Source organism: Astatotilapia calliptera, chromosome 7 (genome assembly GCF_900246225.1).
Source record: "Astatotilapia calliptera chromosome 7, fAstCal1.2, whole genome shotgun sequence".
NCBI lineage: Eukaryota > Metazoa > Chordata > Actinopteri > Cichliformes > Cichlidae > Astatotilapia > Astatotilapia calliptera.
The window spans coordinates 42,699,081-42,714,932 of record NC_039308.1 but is presented as its reverse complement, the minus strand read 5'-3'; positions in this window follow the sequence as shown (position 1 = coordinate 42,714,932).

Here is a 15,852-nt window from a genome sequence, read left to right as displayed (position 1 = left end):
ACAAGCCTTGTTTTTCAAGTGAGTGAGATCCGACCCCACACCATCATACTGCCTCCACCAAAAGCTGTTACTCTACTGTTGCAGCAATTACCATGATGTGTCGTCTCCTGTGTAACCAAAAGCTCAAAGGAAGATTCATAGGATAATAAGCTTTTTAGCATCAGCAGAAAAGGTATAATATGTTTTTCATGGGGACAACCCACTCTGTTTTTGTAAAAGGTAATCCTCCAGTAAACGCAAGCTCATTAATCTAAAATGTATTTTTAACACTGAAATATAATTATTGATGCTATCCATGAATTCTCTTTTACAATACAATTGAGTTCTCTTTTACAGAAAGGCAGAAAAAAATGTAACATACATCCAACCTTTGGATAATTCTTTGATTAAGATGTCAAATTACAGTTATTGACTTGTATTCTGAATAGAAAATTTTTGTTTCAGTGATTAAATATTATCCTTGAATATTTTTTTTATATCTCAGAGATGCCCAGTGTGCCACCTGAAATTTGGGTATATAAAATGCAACATTCACCAGTAAAGAGAAATCTTGACCACCAGGGGGTGACTGTGATTTCATGTCCTTCAGTTTTCAGTATGACAGAATGATTTTTCAAAGCTGTTTCTAAACAAAACTTCCCAATGGTGAAAATGGAGCTATGTGTTGGCATGTTTGAGCACAACAGAGCCACCTGACAGGACTGCCAGCCAGTAGAACTTCACCTCAGTGCTTTCAGAAAGTTGCTTTATGTGTGTTCTGCAGGCAACCAAGAAGGAGAGTGTAGAAAGGCCCTAAAGAAAAAGAGTCTGCAAAGTGGAACTCCAAGCTGTAACTCAGAGTTTCCTAGCAACATGCTCTGCAAGATGAAGCTGAACCAAACTTTCTTGATCTTTGTTTTTCACTCCTGTTTTGTTGTGTTTTTACTGAAGCTTGATTTTATTAGGTGAACATCACAGTATAATCACTTGAAATTCGCATCCTGCAACATAATTTTCTTTCTCACTGAATTTTCAACTGAAGCATTTGAAGCACAGTTTGCATGTGTAATTTCTTCACTGTAAGCTCTCTCAGACTCAGACCTGTTGAATGTTAAACCTTACAGCGCCCCTATTCTGGTCTCCCAAAGGAAAAAAAAAGAATGAAGACAAAAGCATGAATGCATAATTAATATAGTGAAGCATTTTTAATTGTTGCTGGTCTTCAAAGTTTTCTGGTGGTATTGTCTCTTGGTTATGGGCCGGCTGCTTCCAATGGCAAAGATTCATTCAGATCCTTTCAGGGCCTGAGCGCTGCAGAAGCACCAGCAGACAACAGCTCCAAGCTCGCCTTTTTCCCAGAGTGTCTGCCCACACAATAGACTTCCTTAGCCTGCACACAAAAGAGGCTGGTGCATGAAAAAACACCCAAATTCAATGGCATTCTTGTCCACAATTCACTCTGAGAATACGTGCCTCCCCTCTTTCCCTCTTTTTCTTTCAGTGATGTATTAAGATGAAATGTGAGGACCAGGAAGTGATTTAAAAAAACAAAAACAAAATTGTATAAATCTAGACTGTATGTAAAAAATTAGCAGCCTGAAAAGTGAGACCAGTGTAGAAATGCCTTGCCCTCCTTTCATTCTCATGCCAAGTAAAAAGGAACCTTTATAACATCAAAACACAACAACAGTCAATTCAAGGCATTTTATGTTGTAAGGTAAAGACCCTACGATAATACAGAAAGCACTTAGCAACAGTGGGAAGGAAATGCTCCATTTTAACCGGAAGAATTCTTCAGCAGAATCAGGCTCAGGGAGGGGCAGCCCTCTGTCATGACTGACTGATGGTGAGGGGAGGAAGAGAGGACAAAAGACACACTGTGAAAGAGAGCCAGCGATTAATTATAACTAATGATTATGTTATGTGATAAGAAGGATTTAAAATTTGATTCTGGAGAATCAAATCTAGAGATCCAATCAAGAAAAGCCAATACGGGAGAAATATATGCTCTTTTTCAGTTTTCAGTTTTATTTGTCATATGCAAGTTAGCACAGGGTCAACATTGCAATGAAATGTGTTTCTAGTCCCTGTCAGTACTATTGCTGCAGCATTTGGGATCAGCTGAAGCTTTTTCAGTAAGTTAAGTTTCTTGATTGGATACTCTATTGAAAAATTACACTACTGCTCACTTGATTATTGACATCAGAAAAGACTTGTTACTGATTTTGCGGTTTTAGTCAATTTAAGTCTAAAAGAATGATATTAATTTAATAAAAAATAGTTGTACTTAAACAAAAACAGATGATAAAGCAGAGTATAATTTAAGTTGTGGTTGTTGTATTGCTGGCCTACAGCCTGTGGTCATAAAAAATATATAGCTATTTATGATATTACCACATTTGCCATATTAACAATATGGTGTATAAAAAGTGTTAAAAAAAAAATCAAGCACCTAGGCATGCAGACTGCTTCTACAAAAAGCTTTTGGGAGCTAAGGGAATTCCAGCATGATAGAATGCCACCTGTGCAAAAGTCATATAATTTCCTCAGTACTAAATATTCCACAGTCCATTCTTACTGACATTATAACAAAGTGGAAACAACTGGGAATGACAGCAACTCAACCATTTAGTGGTAGACCACGTAAAATCACAGAGCAGGGTCAGTGGATGCTAAGGCAGAGGTTAAAAGCTTTTGGCAGATTCAGTCACTACAGACTTCATGTGGCCTTCAGATTACCTCAAGAACAGCATGTAGAAAGCTTTATGAAATGGGTCTCCACAGCCAAGCAGCTGCGTCCAAACCTTGCATCATCAGGCTGAATGCAAAGTGCTGGATGCAGTGGCGTAAAGCACATTGGCACTGGAATGAGCAGTGAAGATGTCTTCTTTGAAGTGACGACTGACGCTTGTGCGTCTGGCAGTTTGATGGATGAGTCTGGGTTTGATGGTTGCCAAGAAAACCATCCTTGTCTGACTGCACTGTGTTGTAAACTGTTCCTATTCATTGCTTTTCCAAGGAATACCCTTTTCCAAGGGTATTTTTGTCCAAGGGCGAGTGTCTGCTGGCTGGGCTTTAGTCCATGGGGCCTGGCCGGGCACAGCCCGAAAAAGGAACATGGGCCCATCCTCCTGTAGGCCCACAACCTGCAGGAGGCGCTCTGGTGCAGTGTTTGTCAGGTGGCAGCTTGGAGCGGAGGCCCTGGAGGATGGATCCCTGGCTACCAAGACCTGTGTGGCGGGGTGTCCGCAGTCATGCCCTGCAGACTTAAGTATTGCACTGGGTCCTGTGGTTTGGGTTGTTGTTGGTCTGTAGAGCTGGCAGTGGGAGAGCTGCAGCTCTCTGACCGTGTGTATTAATAAAGCTCATCAAAATGTGTCCAGGTCTGTCGTGGTCATTCACAGTGGTGCCGAAACCCAGGAGGGAAGACAAGGCAGAACCAGGACTGGGCCAGCAAAGGTAGGAGCTGGCGCAAATGTTGGATGAGCTGGCGGCCACGCAGTGGCAGCAGGCGGGAGTGTGGCTCCATGGCCTGGAAGAGCTGCAGGACCAGACTGAGGACCACCTGCAGATGACCACCTGGCGGCTCTAATCCAGTCCTGGCCAACACCGCCGCCACCCCCACTGGCGTTCCCTGACGGTGCTGGGTTGGAGGAGATCCCGACTGTTCCGGCGCCCGTGCCGGCCCCCAGGTTGCGACCAGCTGGGTGGGAGCAGCTCTGCCCGGTGGGGGCTTGCGCCCATCCCTGCTCCCCAGAGGAGGGCTGTGGAGCAACTGCTGGGCTCTCCACCAGCTCACCCACCTGCTCAGCCGGGGCCGGAGGTCAGCACACGGAGAGTGTGGGAGGAACCTGCGAAGCTGTTGCTGGAGGTGTGCGATGGGCTGTTCCAGCCGGTGGTGAAGGAGGCACGTGAAGCTCCGTGCTTTGTATCCTCATTAGTTCATTTCCCTTGTGTCCAGCAATAAAGCTGCTTTGATTTACTTTTCTTACCAGGGGACAAGCTGTTTGTGTGTCTCAGTTATATGTTTAGATTGTGGGACGATGTGTTGCTTGAGATCTTTTAGCCTGCTTCACTTAGAAGCTAAAACTCAAGTAATAAGAAAACCTGTACACTAGGAAACTTGGAGACACAAGGAGGGATTGCAGACGCACCAGCAAGGGACAAGGGGAAACTGACACAATACACACGGGTGATTAGGGAAGAGGAAACAAATGGGAACACAGCTGGGACAAATTAGACCTGACGGAACAGGGAAGAAAAAAACAAGCACACTGAACATGGGATTAAAGACTGCCAAAGTAAAACAGAAAGTACACAAACACACGACCTTGACAGAGAAACAGGGATAAACAGGGAGACAAAAGGTGAAACACAAGGAGATTGATAAGAAAATATAATCGATGAAATTATACTAGAAAATAGGCCTCTGTCTGAGAGGCCCATGTAGAAATGACTTTGAAGGCTCTGTGTGAGGAAGGATATGAGTGAGTGAGCTTACTTTTTAAATGTATGATTTAATGAAAGAAAGGCATTCATGGAGTAAAAGAGATGTTCATGTGAGGATGGCCTGAGGAGAAATTTAATTGAGAGACTGCATAAAGTGAATAAAAAATGAAGTGAAGTATATAATATGTATCGCGCCTCTTGCCCTATGACAGCTATGATAGACTCCAGACCTTGAACTGGATAAGGGGGGAAAATAAACTGATGGACCTCATAGAGTGTAGAGCCCCGTTGTTCTCACACGATTGTGGCCCCACTGACACACATTCTGACCAACAACACCAAGATGGTTATCTGAGTGGCATTACATACTCTATGTGTTGAGTTACAGAGAGTGAGGATGAGTGAATTGTGGGACTTGCTCGACCATTGTTGGGGTACACGTTGAGGCCAGCTGGCACTCTGACCAACAGCTTACCACCCCGAGGCTGCTAGGAGCTACAAGGGGCCACAACTGAAGACGAGTGAAGCTGGACAATATAGCCAAAGCCTGCAGCCTAATCCTTCTGCTCAGACATCTGCAGCAGTCTTATTTCAAAAGCTAGGCCCCCTGGCCCTGTTTTTTCACTAAATCCCCCCTCCTCTCTTCATGTCCCACCTCTTCTTTTCTCTGTGTTATTCTGCAGCAGGAAAAAAGGCTGGCTTTTAAAGTGGCCCGTAGTATCACCCAGATACAAGACCTGAGGCTGCCAGTCATCAAATGGAAGCTCTCTGGGCCTTTCATAGTGCTCACTTTGCTCTTGTCCACTCAAGGACAAGCGGAAACTCTTATTTTATCATGTGAAATGGCTCCAGACAAGGAACAGAAGGCCAGCTGTTAAAATCAGACCTAGCTGATTTTGAAAGCAGGGGACCAGTGTTTGTCTTGATATTAGCATCATCTTTACAAGAAAGAGACTGAATAAAATAAATGAGTCAGCACGTTTCACAAGGCTTCACAAGATAAACTTACTCTGGTAATCCTCTCAGATCCTACTAGAGAAATTGAGACATAGAAAAGTGAAAAGTAAAATGGCCATTATTTGCTACTGCAGTCAGTCATCAACATGAACCAATTAGCTTTCAGAAATAATGCAAAAAATGGCTATATATAAAATTCTGATTTCAGTGGAAGAAATAAGTCTGTTTTGGGTTTATACAAGTAACGTTCTTTGTCTTAGGTTTAATGTCAGAAAACGCAAGATCTATCTTCCATTCTACAGAGCAATGTCCTAAATCTCTCTCAAGTAATTATCGATAAAAATTAATAACTAAATAAAAGGGTTCCTATGAATTTGTGCTACAAACATTCACACTATTCATTAAACCAGTGGTTCCCAAACTTTCTTTGCAAGGCCCCCTTTTGTTTTACAAGAAAAATGTTCCCCCCCTGCGCGCACACGGACGCGCACAAATACATCCTTTAACCACACACACATATTTTGCTCCACTGCGATTCATTTCACACCTCAAACATTTAGTAAACAATTAGGCAAATACACGTAATCTGCAATAAATTACAGGTAGTAAGGAAATAAACTACTAACTCTTTTACGAGATGTCCACACCTACATGGGTATTTTTGAAAACGCAGCTGTTTCGTCCACATGTAAACGGCGTTTCGAATCATCGAAAACTGAGACTTTTTTAAAACTCGTTTTTTGCGTTTACATGTGGACGAGAAATACAGAGTTCGTCATGCAACATTAAAGGCATGTGCCTTTATTCATGTCAGGCTGTGGGCAATGTTATTGTTTACATGAGAGGAATTGCAGAATGGCAGCTATTCAGATTAACAGTGACGGTATTTTGTCTCTATCTTCAGGTTTTACACGCTTACATATAAACACGCAGTTACTGTCCCTCCATTTAGAAAGGCAGAGGCGTTACGGTGTGATTATTTTACATGTAGTTGTGTTTTTTCCTGTGTAATAATATTCAACATTGCTATCAATACATTTTTCAAAAAATGCCTCTCTGTGCAAAATGGGTTTAAAAACATAAACAGCTGTGGGATACTGTTTGTCCGTGATTTAGGCAGGGGGAACAAATTGTGGCAGGATCAGCCTGATATTATTTGTATCCAGCTGTAACTTTACTGTATAAAGAGCTAACGTCTCCAAAATGTCACAACAAGTAATGAACTAAAAATCAAGAATGTGGGATACTGTTTGTCCCCCAGCGCTGCTCCCGACGAAGGGAAAACCAATTCTGCAGGGGAGACCTACCTCGGCACTTGTGCAGGTGAAGCCAAAGGTAAGATTTGCTTCACCATATTTTCTAGTCTTTGGCATAGAATGAAGTTGGTTTGGAAACATATTCAGCAATGCTTCATCTCCTGCTTTGCGTTTGTTCTAGCAGTGTCCAAGTGTTTTTTTCCCCCTTTTTCATACCGCGCCCCCCCTGCAATGGCTTTGCGCCCCTCCTAGGGGGCGGGCCCCACACTTTGGGAAGGTTTGCATTAAACTAACACAACAATTGCCTATCTTCCAACCACAGTTTAAGAGGTCAGCCGCTTTGACAAACTTTACAAAAATATCTTAATATCTTAAATATCTTAAGTCTTTAACTTAGATTTAAAGACAACCACAGTTGATGCTTGCCTGAGGTAACCTGGTAAGTGTCATGGCACTGGGTCTGTACAGTGTTCATATGTTTTTGGATTTTGTTAATATTCTCAGACTTAGTATCATCATTCGTGATTTTGGTTTTCTTAATTGTTTTCTGCTCATGTTATGTTTATAATTTCTGGTCTTTAGTTTTCTTACCTATGTTCCACATTTCTCCTTTAGTTACTCTCTTTTTTTTCTTTTCTTTTTTTTTTTTTTTACTCTCATCTCCCAGCCTTGCGTGCCTTAGTCCTCATCTGTCAATGTCCTGGGTTGGTGACCCAGTGTTTTGGTTTCTGTATTATTATTGATCTTTGTTGTTATCTGATTCCTATTGTGATGGTTTCTGTTTTTGTTTCTCTAGTTCTTAGGTTTTGGTTCTCGTACTCCATCTCGCCTGTGTAGTTTCCAGTCGGTGTTACCTCAGGAAATCACATGATGGGGTGGGGCTAGGTTTCACAATGAACTCATGCAAAACTTTGGCTGATTGTGACCTACACCAGTTTTCACACCTTGGCTCATGTGATTAGGTAGAGGATCATCAGGGGTCCACTGTCCCTCTTGGGGGGATACTCCCACAGGGCTTAAATCTGGGACTTCTCGGATGAGAGGTGAAACGTCTTCAAGCAACTTGAAGTCCAGGAAGTCCAAGAAGTCCAGACGCTTTTCTTTCCAAGCTCCTTAGACTACGATCACCTGGATGACTGAGAACCTTCACAGGCATTTTGTAGTGTTTCTTTTCAGTCACAAATAAAGGCTCGTTTTCAGTTTGAAACATTCTCTCCTGCATCATTGTCTACGCCTGAGTCCATCCCTCTCAATCTTCACTCTGTTTGTCTTGCAAACCATGACAGTACCCTCTGACAATAACATGGACCCAGCAGACCGCAGGCTGTACGAGCGGCAGGAGGCAGCCATCGCCCGGCTGGAGGAGGAGCGCCACTTGAGGCCATGGCGCACTCTAGAGGAACTCGACTGGCTCTTGGCGGCCCCCAGAGTGGTCCCCCGGAGCTACCGAAAGCCCCCACCAAGCTGTGGGAATTCTCCGCCTTTCTTCGGATATTCACGCTCCAGCCTCAGTGTCACCATTCTGCGCGCCAGAGGCTCAGCTGTTTACCCTGCTTCCACTTCCCGGAGAAAGCAGCGTTCATGCCGTCGCCATATGGACTCTGCTGAGCAACTCCTGGTGGTGGGTGATTATGACTGTTTTTCACACTCTGCTGCTGAGTCCACAAACAAAACAAGCAATAGACTCAGCACAGATAGGTTTGGTGTTTCTCTGCTGGATGATGATGTGGACTGGGAAAACCTTTTTGCTCCCTCTGAGCAGGGAAGGATAAAAGACCATTATCACTCTCCAAAAAAGTCAAAGGCAAAGTCTGTTGGTTCAAGTTCTGTCCGTTCAGGTTTAGTCCATTTTGGTACTGTCATTCCTAGGGATGGGTATTGATAAGATTTTCACGATTCTGATTCCATTTTCGATTCTGTTTAACAATTCGATTCTTTATCGATTCTCTTATCGATTCTTTTTTTTTTTTGGACAACACTAAGGTAGATTAGCTTAGAACTTTGTTTTATATCTTCTCTTTGAACAAGATAGAAATTTAGGAGAAGCATGGCCTTACAAACCCAGCAGTGAGATCTTATGAGATCCTTAAGAGATCCAGCCTATGGCTCTTCAATGGGATGTCACAGGGTCCCCGGGGGAAAAAATTGTAAATGTAAAATAATAAAATAAATATTCTTCTGTAGCAATAACAAAGTATAACATAAATTATTCTGTAGCAATTACACAAGAATATCCAGAAATGTCCCTGCCTACAATTAAACACATTCACTTACCGACAACCGAGGGCATCTGCTGTGGCAAATGGGTGCAAACCTTTTACCACAAACTTAGTCCCTGCTCGGTGACATTCGTCTATCCTGGACTAAAAGGTAGACTGCAGCGAGAACTGCCAGCATCTGAGCCAGACTCTGTCTGTCTCTCTCATCATGGTCACCTAAATGCACAGTAATGGCAGGTTTTGTAATAAGGCAGATCGCACTAACATAATATGCACTGTTAGTTGATTATTTACCTGCCGCATTAACGGGAGAGGACGTGCAAACGTTACCGCTGCTGCTGGGTTGAGATTCACGAGTCCGGAGCAGAATTAAAAACACAACATTCATTTACAGTTTTTTACAGACGCTAGGACACATTTCTCAATACTTAGGTCACTTTTGCAAAACTCTTCACACAATCCTCCTAACTGACCGTCAGCTTGGCAAAGCAGTTCATTTCACATTCAAAATGCACTACAACTACCAAAACACTTTATTCAGGTCTCAAATAACCTCATTCTTCCAGAACACTAGCAAAGGTTGACAGCCGACAAACACACTTTGTCACCCACAAAACAATGACCTAAAAAACACTAACAACATGTAGCATTACACAGTGTTTTCTTGTGTAAAACAAGGACACATCTCTGTTTATAATTTCAATATATGTTACTGGAATGAATCAGACATCATGCAGAATTCGTTAATATTTGTTTATGTATTTTTTATTTTTTTGCACTAAGTAATCCCAAAATACAAGAATTTGTATACACACCATCCACTGATACACATACAATAGTAATGCTAATCTACTCGGTCTCCTCCATTTGGCCACAGGTTCTCATCCACATCACATCTTATGCCATCTAGGCCAATACACCTAGGAAATAATCGTCTGGCTGCCAGAATTGAAGGAGTTGAAAAATTGAAGGAGTAACACCTGTGTAGATGTTCATCTACAATGAGAATCAGCTGTGGCTGGTTGAACTGCATTTTTAGATTTAAAATATGTTTCAATAAAATATTGCTGTTGGATTTTGCTGTCTTTTTAAGTTTTGCATTGTGTTATTGTTTTGGCCATAAGTTTAACAGTTTTGAAAACAGTATGTAAGCACATGCAAAATGTCCTGTACGTACAAAGATTTTTGGCAGTTGTTGTGTCTGAGTGAGAAAATAATTCATGAAATTTGAGAGATGTAGTCATTGAATGCATTTTGTGCCAAAACAATGATAACTGATCCTCAGTTTAGCCCACATAGACTTCTGTTGTGCTCACTGTGTGAGGAGTTTTGCAAACGTGACCTAAGTATTGAGAAATGTGTCCTAGCGTCTGTAAAAAACTGTAAGGTCATCGCGTGTTTTGTGAGCAAATGCTTTTGCATATTCATAGTGTTTCCTCCCTTAAATGAAAGATCTACTATGCAAGTATTGCAAGTTGCCCTGTTGTCATCCGTTCTCGTAAAGTATGACCAAACTTTTGAGCGTTTGAGCCGCTTGTTTCCTGTGAGGTAAATGACGCTCCGCAACGTGGTGATGTCATTCAGGGCGACTGGAATCGATAAGGGAATCGTTGCGAAAATGGCAAACAATTCCAAGGAATTGAAACAGTGGGAACCGGTTCTCAACAAGAACCGGTTTTCGATACCCATCCCTAGTCATTCCTGAGTTGAATAACTCTGAGACTGTGTCTCCAAAGATTGTTAAATCAGAGACTGTTTTTTCAAAGACTGTTAATCTTGGTGGTAAAAATGCAAAACCCACTTTGGATAAGTCTTTGTTTGCCTTCTCCTTTGCCTCTCTGTGTTCCTGCAAAGGAAAAGAGGCAAAGGAAAAGCACCCTCCAGCACCCGTACCTACTCCTCGGGTGGGAGTGGCTGATGTCCAGTCTGCCCCGGCACCCGTGCTGGTCCCCAGGGTGAGGTCAGCCACGACACAGCTTACTTCTGCACCCATACCTACTCCTCGGGTGGGAGTGGCTAGTGTCCGGCAGGTGCCTGCACCTGTTCCTGTTTTCTGCTGGAGGCTCTGGCGAGCCGGTCCAGCCCCTGTCCTCGTGTCCTAGAAGCTCAGAAAGGTTAGCTCAACAACCATCACCACCATTACTACAACCATCATTACCGCATACACTACAGCCTTTGCTTCAGTCCCTAGCTCTGTCATTAACTCAGCTATTAGCTCAGTTTCCTGTTTTGTTACCAGCTTAGTCTTCAGCTCAGTCGACAGCTCTGTTACCAGGTCAGGCATCTGTTCTGTTACTAGTTCACTCATTAGCTCTGTTGTCTGCTCAGCCATTAGCTCACTCCTTTGCTCACCCACCTGTTCTGTCACCATGTTCATCAGCTGAGAGCTCTGAACTCTCTCAGCCTCCCCCAGCTACTTCTCCTGAGAGTTCTACCAGGCCATCTCAGTTTTCTGTCTCTGCTCAGAGTCCATACGAGCCTTCCCAGCAGTCCACAGCAGCTTCCATTGAGAGCTCTGCAGGGTTGTCTCAGCCTCCTGTCTCCGATGAGAGCTTGTGCGAGCCATCTCTACAGTCTGCAGCAGCCTTCACCGAGGGCTCAGGCGAGCTCATCCTGCCTGCAATGGACTATGCATTGCCGCAGCCTGAAAGGCAACCTGAGCGTGCAAGTAGAACAAGCTGTTCCCTGAGTCCAGCACCACCTTCGTCATTGCCGTGTTCTTTGGAGCTCCACCCTGTCATACCAACCGGGTCAGAAGGTGTAGTTATCTACAAAAAACATCCCATTACAAACTGAATCCAAGACACCTGCCCTCTGTTTCATTGGTCTGTTTGAGATCCTGTCAATGATCGACCCTTTATCTGTCCATCCTAACGTACCTTGTAATATGAGAAACAACTCTTTCCATGTCTCCCAGCTCTAACTAGCCCATTGTTGGGTGTGTGTTCTCACCTTTGTGAGGCATCGGGACCTTGGTAAAGTTCCCACTCTGGAGCCACTCGCATCTGCTGTTAATCACACTCACCTGGGTCTGATGATCTCTTCACAGGGGCACTATTTAACAGTGTGGCTGAGGTTCAGTCGGAGCTGGGTCTTTGAATGACTCGAGTTAGTGAAAAAGGTGAACTTACTGTGTCTTTTCTTGGTGAAGAAAACTAACTGTTGTCCCCTTTGTATTGTACTCTGTGCAGAGTATTGGAGGGAACTCTCAGCTTTTGTAAATGTTTCTGTGGAAACCGTGTATCTCAAGGAATAATTGCACTGGTAACTGACAACTGACACTGGGACAATGACTACGGAAGGAATCACCTTTTGTTGGCACTGTTTGCACCTTGTTTTTTGCACTGTAAGTAAACTCACTGTCACTGTTCAGGAAGTCCTGTGACTGGGTCCTGTTTTTCTGCCATTTGGCAAACCTGACACTTTGCTTATTGTTCTCTGCTTAACTGATAGTCAAACAGAAAATAACTTGGTGACATGGTGATGTAATGTAATTAAATTGACTATGACTTGGTTAGCTTTAAGATATGCTGCTTTGTTTCATTATATACATATAAATATTATAATTGATACTCCCTCTGAGAGGGTTGATGTTGCTGCAATCTAAAGTTAGTGATCCCAATAGTTGGCCAAATGTACTATTGTTTAGCAGTTATTTCTATAGATGTTATGGCTTTACAAGAGTTGGTGAACGAAAATAATATAGACAAAAAATAGAAAATATAGCACTGTTGAACGGCTGCCGGTTGTGCAACCGTGGACAGTGTAATGGGGACAATGCAGGCATGATGAAGCAACACAGAAAGCCCTAATCCAAAGTCTAAGAATATAACAAACAGAAGATCACAAATCATGGTAATAATCTGAACTAACAGTTAATTACTTAAACATAAAGCCTTGGGTCTGCGACCCAGTGCTGTGACAGACAATAATTACAAGAGGTTAACCAGGGAATGAGGACCAGGAGGGAAACACAGCTAGAACTAATTACACACATACATGAGGTAGCAAAATAGAATACACTAACACAAGACGAGGAAATATCAAAGTAAAACAGGAAACCTAAGACACGCTGAGACACGGGCTAGACTTAGGGACTGGGAAAGAACAGACATGAAAACATAACTGAGTAAACAAGGCACAAGAAACAGGGAAGGCACTGTAAAAAAACCCCTAAGAACTACAGACCAGATAACTAGAAATACAACAGACTAAACTATTAGAAACACTAAATCAAAGAATATAGATAATCAAAACATAAACACTGGGTCACTAGACCCGGGTCCCCCCCCACCTGTCAGGACTATGCCTCCTCCCAGGCCACAAAAAACAAACCAAAGATCAGAAAACATCTTTAAAAAAACATGACTTAAAAACAACATAATATCCACAACTGCATCAAAGTATAAAACAGTAAAATATGGATTATTTAACACAGGGTCTCTCTCTTCTAGGTCCCTGTTAGTACATGAATTAATAATTGATCAACAAATTGATTTACTTGACTTACAGAAACCTGGTTACAGCAGGATTATTATGCTAGTTTGATTGAATCAACACCACCAAGTTAACTAACTGCCCCAGCTCCTGTCAGGGTTGGTCTGGTAAACGCCAGATTGATAAAAATCTTTTATCGTGAAGGAGTTATTCACCTCCTGGAACCTGGACTTCATGTGTATCACTAAGATTTGGTGGAACACTGATGAGTTCCAGTATTTTATTATTCAGTATTCTGTACTTTTACATTTAAAAAGATTTTAAATGTAAACAGTGCTTTTTACAGCCTTCATCTTCCAGCTTTGCTGACATGTTTTGAAGTCGATCGCTCTAACTCTGTGCCTATTGCTGGTATTTATTGCCCCCCTAAATACAATAAGAAGTCCAACTAGTTCAGGAGTTCAGAAAGAACTTCAGAATTTCTAGCTGGGACTATGTGCAACTATGATCACTTTCTTATTGCGTGAGATTTTAATATACATGTCTGCTGTCCTGACAAACTTATGATGAAAGCTTTTTTTCATCCTTACTGACTCTTAATCTGGTCCAGTCCGTACCTGGTCCCACACATGAACATGGACACATATTAGACCAGGTTTTGTCGCACAGTCTGCCTGTGTCTAATGTGGAAATCTCAGCAAGGTTTTTTCTAAACATATGGCTGTATTATTTGATGCTATGTTTTCGCACACTGTAGTTCAAACCAGCGCTACCATTCGCCACTGCCAGATCATTAACCCTTAAACTGCCGCACAGTTCTCTGCCTTTAGCCAGCTTTCTGTCCCCGCTGATCTCACTCCCTTGGACGCAGAGGTCCTCAACTCCTGGTTTAAATCTTCCTGCCAAACTATCCTGAAATCTGTGGCACCATTAAAAACTGGGTAGCCTAAGACTGAAACTTAGCCTTGGTTTAATGACACCACTTGGGCTGTGAGGAGGGAGTATCGTAGAGCTGAATAGAGATAGAACATTTTACTGTCTCATTTACACCATCACCAGCATTGAACTGGCTTAGGTCTTATCTGTCTGATAGAATTTTTAGTGGTAGTTACCACTAAAAATTTGGGGTAGGAGTCCTTTTCTGCTGCTCTTCAGTTTGGGGTCCCGCAGGGCTCAATTCTAGGGCATCTGCGTTTTTCATTGTATTTACAGCCATTGAGAGCAAACCTTAGAGAGCATGGAATGTGCTTCTACTGTTATGCCGACAACTGTCAGATTTATCTGCCTCGGAAGCAGAAAGATCTTTCTCTATTAAACCCCTTCAAGCAAAACAGAGGTGATCGTGTTTGGTCCTAGAAGACCTTATGGTTCTTCCTCCATTGATTCGGGACTCCTGGCAGAGTAATTACAACTTGTTGTTACTAACTTGGGTTCTAAAGTGGACAGTGATTTTATATTGGACACAAAAATTAGGGCTACTGTCAAGTCCACTTTTTATCATTTAAGGCGCTTGACAAAGGTAAGACCAATTTTATCCAGGCTGGATTCTGAAACAGTAATCTATGCTTTTATTTAATCTCGTTAGGATTGCTGTAATGCTCTGTATTTTTGGAGTTAGTCAGTGTCTTCTCAATCTTCTACAGCTAGTCCAAAATGCTGCTGCACGACTTTTAACCAGAACTCGCAAAAGAAAGAAAAGGAAGAAAGCCCATCCTGGCTTTACTCCATTGGCTGCCTGTATATCTTAGAGTTCATTTTAAAAGTCTAATGTTTGTTTTTAAACACTAAACAGTCTTGACCCACCTTAACTCTCCGAGCTTCTTCATCCTTATTCACCCCCAGGTTTCTCAGGTCAGGTGACAATCTGCTCTTGGAGCTACCCAGGTCCAAGAGGAAGCTCAGAGGGGACAGGATCTTCTCTATCGCTGGTCCTAACCTCTGGAATAACCTGCCCCTGCACATTAGAGAGGCTCCTTCATTGTCCATTTTTAAAACACATCTTAAAACCAATTTTTATTCCTTGACACAGTTTAACCCTGATTTTACTGCTTTGATTTAATCTAATGTGCTGATTTTATTATTTTAATCTAATCAATGTTTTTAATTTAAGATTTATTTATTTTTTTAATTTAATTGTCGGGGGGTTTTTTTGTTTTGGGGTTTTTTTGGGTTTTTTTTGTCATGTTAAGTGTACAGGACTTTGTAGTTGTCTGGAAGTGCTATTTAAATATTTTTTTCCTTGCTTGCTAACAGGTAAACTCAAAAATCAGTTTTATTCCTTGTTATCTGTTGACCACCTATTCCTTACAGAGTTTCTGTCTGATTTTCAGACTATTTTTAATCTGATTCAGGGCTTTGCTCAGATAAAATATTTATTGTCTGAGATTTTAACATCCATGTAGATACTGAAAATGACAGCATTAACACTGCATTTTAAGCTATTATTAGACCCATTATGGGAAGGCCTCTTCTCTTAAAATGTTTAAGAACCCACCAAAAACTTTAATCCTCCTTTAGTTATGCTGCATTAGGTCTAGGGTGCTGGGTCATTCCCG